Here is an 8,028-nt window from a genome sequence, read left to right on the forward strand (position 1 = left end):
ATTTTAATAAGTGTCAAAAGAACAGGGGTAACCTCTTGCAACCTTGGGTTGCTTGGCCAACCAGGTTGTGGAGAAAAATTGATTTTTTTTAAAATTATTTGGGCAACCTAGGTTGGGAGAACGTCACCAACGGTGATAGTCTTACTGGATTATAGAATATTAGGGTAACTAAATTTAGTACTCTTTTACTGTTCTTTTCTTATACATATACATAATACATGTATCTATTTTAATTTAATATTATCATACAAAATACATGAACTTTTTTTAGTATCACATTATTAGGTTATATTTGATGATCGGTCACTAATAATATTTGTCGACCTAAACTGTTAAAATTCAACACGATTTCACTTCATGATATATCATCTTATGATAATACAGTAGGGATAATTGTTACTTAAGTTGGGTTAATCGACTTTGTTGTTAGAACTTACATAGGAACTTTTGAGTTTATAAAAGTAAAAAGTGGTTGTTACTCCAAACAAAGTGTAATTTGGTAATTTGACTATATATGACTATATAAGAGGGTGAAAAATAGTGTGTAAAAACCAACAGAGACGGCCGGTTAAATGCACTTAAATCAAAAGAGACCAGTTCGAATGGTGACTAAACCAGTCCTATAGTAACTTGTTCGGTCTATGCTCCATGAGAGACACCCTCTATTTGATAACTCTGAGACAAAAATATATTAAAATAATAAAGAGGGATAATGGTTTGGGTCATGACCACACCCTTAGGGTAGTGGTTTTGGATGGTGGATTAGAGGTGGGTGACATGACGCCTATGTGGAGGGTCATGACCACAACCTTTAGCCTAAGTAACCATTTTGATTAGTCAAAGGTCCGGTTAAGACAAGGTATGAGAGATTGCGATATCTGAGATTGCAATTGCATACCATTGGAACAGTTCATTTAAAGTTGCATGAAGATATTGCGTCTTTTCTAGGCTCTGGTAAGAACATCTCCTTTGGCGTACTGGCTTTGGGATGCGGCACCGTTGCTGTCACCACCTGGACTGCTTGTGTCGCAAGAGGTGATTCGGGAATCCTGGATCATGCAAAATGGTATGATTGACATGAGAATCTTTTAATAAAAAAGTTGGTGGGAACAAACCAAGATTAGAATTTGATGGGTTAAGATAGAGATGACAATTCCAATGCACTACTTAAGAACATGTAGACTGGGGCTATGTTTTATTTTCGAAAAGGTCAAATGGGTAATTAAATTGAAAATGGCTGGAACGGGTCAAAACTTGTCTATCCAACTAATATAGTTTTTGTAATCAGGTTTGAGACTTGTAAAACACTAATGGTTTATAAACTTATTTCAAATGTTTTGACAAAGTATTTTTAGGTCAACCCAATACACGATATGTTTGACCATTACAAAGTTAACTCACTTTGACCTGTTATTCAAATTCCAACCCGTCCAACCAACCCATTTTGGCACCTCTAAAACACTTAAGCTCAGAATCTGCTGAAGCTGTAAAGCTGTTCCATCAGGTAGAAATGTTCCATATGTATCTGTCACTGCATCAACGGGGAATGATATAACCTGTGCATATAAGAGAGTAATTAGACATGCGAAAACATAACTTTCACAAGGCTGATCTAAACGGTTCACTCACCTTCCAAAATCCAGAGTGCTGCTATGCTAATCTCCAGGCATAAACATCTTGCATAGCCAGGTAATCATGACATTCTTACAAAATGTGAATGCATGAGATATGTTTGCTTCAGAACAAAACAAGTGCTAATAATCACCTTCATAGAGTAATCATGACGTAAAGCCTACAAGCTTCCGGTGTTGTTGCCTGAAAATATACACTGTCACTCCAACGTCATGTACATACATCTATAACACATAAAAAGTACAGGTATCATGTGACACAATCTTGATAAGGTGGGCCCGCTCATGGATACACGTAATGGATACACAAGCGTGTCCATCTTATATCAAACCATACAATGAGCTAAATCAAAATGCATAACAGAGTTCAAGAATCCTACACAGCCAAATCAATCAGCTCTAAAAATTGAAGGTGATGAATGCAGAGTTTGATAGAACATCAGAAACAACGAAACAGTAAACTGACAGCATAAGAATGAACAGTAATTTAACAACCCAGTCATATAACGTCACTAAATTTGAAATGTTCGTTTAATATAATCAGATGGGACCACAACAACATCAAATTAGGTCACCTCTACACACTGGCATTACAAATCATAGTCTAACTGTATCCACCGCTCAGTGAGGTGAACAAAGTCATATTTCATCGTATAGCTCTTTTACCTGTCCTACTTTGACTACAAAAGTCAAAACAACCATTTTCCAAAATTGGAATTGATATGAATATATTTTGATTTGCATAAAAAAAATTAATATGTTTGTTAAAACATACCTTATTTAAGGCAAGTTCATTGTGCCGTCGAATTCAAGCTCCTGCAGAATGTGCATTTTTTTGACAACAGCATCTTCTGATGATTGCTTCTTACCAGCTTTCGTCCTTACTCCATATCTATCTATCTACATGTAAAGGTAGCATTTTACCAACGGACTCTGCATATTTTGATAGGCAGCAGAGCAGTTTAGTCATATAAAAAAGAATTTCAAGTTGAAGTGAAACTAATAGAACTAAAATTGCATAAAAAAGCCTGTTGCCTTGATACCATATTATATCATCTTGTACACAAAATTTCATTGTGAGAATGAAGGAGGGCAATTTCAACCCATTTACTTATGAATGTGAAGATGGGTCGATTTGGTTTGTATTCCACTTTTTCTATCTCAAACTGATCAGATATATTATAGGGGCATATGGCTTTAAACTTTACACTTTATTAGTGAAGCGGGTCATATAACGAGCATCTATATTCCGCCCTCGTCTAAATAGCATAAATAGAATGTTGATGAAGATTGTTGTTTACTGTAATGTGTATTTTTTACCATTTAATTCAGAGCTTGTAAATAAAGAAATATAAAAATGGTTTGCATAGGGACTAATAAGAGCTGTCATTTGAATCACATATTCATGTAAAATGAAATATTACCCCATTAGTCTATGTAGAACACCATATTAGTCCCTATACTATAATACTTTGTCTAAAAAATACTATCCCCAATTAGGTTGAAAAAAGAGACATACACATACAGATATATGAAGGGGAAGACCATGAAGCTGCAATTTGAATTACAAACTCATGTAAAAAAAGAAACAGGCATTCTACTCATAATAAGTTACTTTAAATCCAAAGTAACCAGCAATTACGTGTTCATAAAATTGAAGTAGTAATCAGCAAATCAAACCCATCAATCATCAATTGAGCTTCCAATCGAACAATGCAAACAGAGTATCATAATCAGGGCACAAAAAATAGCAAGTTACTAATCGAAATTCCATTTATCAACAAACCCGTAAACCCAAATGTATCTAAATCAGAAATCAAGCACATAAACGCAATTGGAATTCATAAAATAGAGGTGATACTTACAGGAAGCGTGTGTGGATGGTTTCTCGTGTACTCTCTAAACCCTAATTTCATCCTCTCATTCTCATCACAAACCTCTCAATTCTCCACCTATTCAAAACCCTACCACTTTAGTTTCAATCAACACTTGCTATTTCTCCACCAATTATTGAAACCGACACCCATCAGATGAGAGAGGAAGAGATTTCATGAAAAGAGGAAGAAGAAGATGATAAACGGAGTTGGGTTTGTGTATTTTAGGGGTGGCATCAGCGAAGACCATGGGTATGGGGCTTGGGTTGGGGCGTGGGTTTGGGAAAAACGCCTAAGCCACCACTCTGGAGGGGGTTTGGGTTTGGGGCGTGGCCCCTGGGGCTTGGCTTTCAAGCCGGGCGTGGGGCGGTATGGCCATGCTAGTTGGCTGAATCTCATTGGCTCACCCGTCACGTCAGGCGGGGTCTTTTTGAATTTCGAATTTTAAATTTCAAACGGTTCCCTCGTCTTCTCTAACCGCCACCCGAGTCCCCCAAAGGCCTCTATATATGGTAACCCCAACCCATTGGTCCCCCATCCCACGAACCCAACAACCCCACCGGCTACCACTTCTGTCCCACCGGCTACCCCACTGGTCCACCCCTTCTCGAACCCGCTACCCCACTTCTCTCGAACCCAACCCCGTTATGGCATCCTGGACCCATGAAGAGGAAATTGCTCTCGTCAAAAGCGTCGTTGACGCTATGAAGGGACAAAATATTGGGTGGAAGCATTCGGAGCCTACCGACTTAATGTCGGTAACGACCGCCACAACCTCAACGCGTGCCAACATAAATGGCGCGAGCTACGGCCCAAGCTCGAGCGTTTCAAGGCTTACTACGAAGCCGTTCCCGGTGGCGATTTAGGCCACGAGGACCCGGTGGCGGTGGCTAACATAGAGTTTCGAGGCAAGGAAAAAAAGGCGTTCGATAAGATCGACCATTTTGAAATTAATTTAACGCTTTAGGTTTGTTATTTTGTAATTTTTAGTATTATGTAATTTTTAGTGTTATGTAATTTTTAAAATTTTAATGAAGTTGTAGGTTTTTTATAAATGTTGTATGATTTTTTATAAATTTTTTGTATTTTTTTTTAATTATTCTGTCACGCAGTGCACCCAACCCAAGCCCAACCCACGCCATACCCCGCGGCCACGTAACCAGACGGTGGGGGGGCTCTCATTCCACGTGTCAGCATATGCCCCAACCCAATCCCCACCGTACCCCATGGCCTAAGCTAGGACTAGGCAACTGATATAATGACACAAATGCCCTTAGTTATCGAGTTAAAAAGACCAATGTACCCTTTTCAATAAACAGTCAACACTCAAAAATGCAACTACGGGGACATAGATGGTATGAAAAAAAGTTAAGGGGTTTAACCTACAATTTTAAGTAAACCACAAAGACGCAAATTATACTTTACTCGTAATGTAATAATCTTAAAGTGGGAATTAAATAAAAAAATTAGATTAACTAAATTATTTAGGTTTTCTCGTGAGGAAAATACCATAATAAAAGTTGAAAATTTAGATTTAACAAATATGAACAGTGGTTAATTATTGAATCTTTAGTGGATCTAATTGGTTAACCCCTTATGGCCACTCCTTTTCTTTTATCTTTTAGTAGGTGGGCTTCAAGCCCATCAGGAAAGAAATCATGACTGGGCTTTGACTCAACAAAAAAGCCTAAACAAAACAGCAACCAAACAACCCAATATGCTCGATCCACTGGTTAAAAATGAAAATTTATGTTTCATATCATTGCGGTTGAAGATTTCAAAATTGCTTTTTAACAATTCCAAGCTTTTCCTACTTGTCATGATTCATGTATTTCCCAATACGTACCCATGTGTATATGCAATATATCAATCATTTATATTCAATTTAAATTACTCAAACCCATCTTCTCGTTCATTATAAGCGTGGAAGTTATCACGTTAAAACATACTAACAACATTAAATCAATTCAAATCCAATTTTGTTACACACGTAAAACTATATCAATATTTACAAAGGGAAGATCTCATATTAAAGAAAACAGTTTAACTAAATCCTTTAGCTAGCTCGTGAATGAAACCATTTAAAAAATGAATAATTAGATTTGACAAATATGCAAGTCAACTTGTTATGTATTACTATTAACAAAATTAGAACAATGATTAACTATGGGAAACTTGACTATATTAATCTAGTTTACAAACAAATTTTATTGGCCAAGTCCAAAACCCATGTTGGGCCGTGACCGGCCCTTTTCCTTTCCTCTTCGTGGGTGGGCTTCAGCCAAGTGGAAAAGAAACCAATACCGGCCCTCGACTCAATAAATACCGTACCAGTTAATAATTTAAAAGAAACTGATTTTTAAGATGTTATCAAAAAGGGTAGCGGCGCAGTTTGTTGTCCGTTTACCATCTATCGCGATTCCATTGCTGAAAAAATGGCCATGAAAAGTGGCGAAGCTTGAGATTCCGAGCGGGGGTCGGAAGTCACCGGACCTAAAATTATACCTAAAAAATTATAAAACCAGGGGGTCGAAAACGTATATACCTAAAAAATTATATATGAAAACTACATACCGGACAGTACTGAGGAAAAAGTCCCCCCCCCCCCCCCGGCGGGCCCCCACTATGCTACGCCCATGGCCATGAAGGTACACACCAATAATGCACAATCTCTACAGCATAAAACCATTTGTGCAATGCTGGTGGGAAAAAAAGGCCATGAAGGTACACCCCAATAATTATATCAATATTTACAAACGGAAGATCTCATATTTAAGAAAACAATTTGACTAAATCCTTTAGCTAGCACGTGAATGAAATCATCTTAGAAAAAAATCCATTTTTTTGAGCGGTAAATTCTTTTAATCCCTTTTTGTCTATGCAAATCAACTTGTTATATACTAAGAACATTAGAACAATGATTAACTATGGAAAACTTAACTACATTAATCTGGTTTACAAACAAAATTGATTGGCCTAGTCAAAAACCCCTCATGGGCCGTGGCCAGCCCTTTTCCTTTCTTCTTTGTGGGTGGGCTTCAGCTAAGTAGAGAAGAAACCAAGTCTGGGCCTCAACTTAATATAAACTGTACCAGTTAATGATCTAAAAGAAACTGTTAATGATCTAAAAGAAACTGATCTTTAAGATAACATTGACAAGTGACAATTAGGTATAACATCCTCTCAAGAGATGTTAACTTGCAATCATAGGCTAGTTTTGATATCTTGTTGAGATATACAAAATTGACAAGTGACCAACATGTGGCATCTTCTTCGTTAGCGAGACTTCATCAATCTTTGTTGGAATTAAACTTGATTTATGTTAGGGTTTTGGAACCGAAGAGAGAATGAATGTTCTATTATTATTATTCATTTGAAGAGTGAAACATTACATCAGTATATATATGATATGATATACATACCATAACCGTCTATACCTATCTTATGAATAATAATACATAAATACACTAATAATTAAACATATATTATAATTAAACTATGAAGGATATCTAACTTAATATTACTAGGATTAAGGAAGTGAAAAAAAAAAAAAAAAACTGGTTAACAAGAGCATGTTTGTAATTAGGAAGCAGGACTGATATTGAAATTGGTTCTGAATCGACCCAAGCATATGGGTTGTAATCGATGTGGGAACATATACATCGAATGGTAAAACCCGAACCAAACTAGTTAAAACCCGATTTTGAAACGGCTTTTTTTTCCGCCTAAAAAGCTAGTTCGAAACAAAGCTGGTTTTGACCCTTGTTGACTCAAACCTTAACAAGTTTATTTTATTGAAATAATAACTTTAAATTGGGAAATAAATACAAGAAAACAATTTAACTAAATTAGTTAGTTTTTATGGTGATAAAAAATCATGTAATAAAAAAATGAATACTTAGATTTAATATCCATACAAATCAACTGCTTTTTTCAATATAACAATCATTAATTATTGAAACTTAATCATATTTAATAACTAGTTTACATTGGAAATTAACCTATGTAGTCCCCAAAGTCCAAACCCCTCGTGGCCACCCTTTTTCTTTATCTTTTCATAGGTGGGCTTCAAGCCCATCAGCAAAGAAACCATCACTAAGTTTGGGCCTAATGAAGAATGCCTAAACAAAACCATCAGCAAAGAAACCATCACTAGCTGCTCGGCCCTCCAATTAAAAATGAAAATTCTCTGTTTCTTTTCATTTTATTCGTCACATTCAAAACCACCATTAACGATTCCAAGGTTTTTCAATATGATCTAAACAATTAAATATAATCAATTATATTCAAATTAAACAATTCAAATGCATCTTCGTTTTCATTATAGACCTGTAAGTTTTGACGTAAACCTAAACGGAATGGTGATCAAAACATACTAACTACTATAAAAACGCTCAATTACTCGACTTTCTATGTATCACTAAGGAGTACCTTCAAAAGACGTTGATGGATGCATAGATGCATAGTTTGATAGAAGATCAAATACAACGGCGACATCATAACAATGAACTTGCATAATATCA

The 8,028-nt window shown here is 36.2% G+C and overlaps 1 long non-coding RNA gene across 4 annotated transcripts; it reads right to left on the reverse strand.

Annotated features, from left to right (window-relative positions):
- Positions 1 to 287: 287 nt before the first annotated feature.
- LOC110900339 lies at positions 288 to 3,734 on the reverse strand. 4 transcript variants are annotated; one of them, XR_002570932.2, is made up of 5 exons: positions 3,497 to 3,734; positions 2,407 to 2,531; positions 1,630 to 1,815; positions 1,452 to 1,556; positions 288 to 1,049 (listed from the first exon to the last, which is right to left on the reverse strand). It is a non-coding gene; the product is annotated as an uncharacterized LOC110900339 (long non-coding RNA). The 4 variants fall into 4 exon arrangements; XR_002570930.2 differs by having other exon boundaries at positions 2,407 to 2,564; XR_004876568.1 differs by lacking the exon at positions 3,497 to 3,734 and having other exon boundaries at positions 2,407 to 3,053.
- Positions 3,735 to 8,028: the final 4,294 nt, after the last annotated feature.

This window comes from Helianthus annuus, chromosome 13, assembly GCF_002127325.2.
Source record: "Helianthus annuus cultivar XRQ/B chromosome 13, HanXRQr2.0-SUNRISE, whole genome shotgun sequence".
NCBI classification, from domain to species: Eukaryota; Viridiplantae; Streptophyta; class Magnoliopsida; order Asterales; family Asteraceae; genus Helianthus; species Helianthus annuus.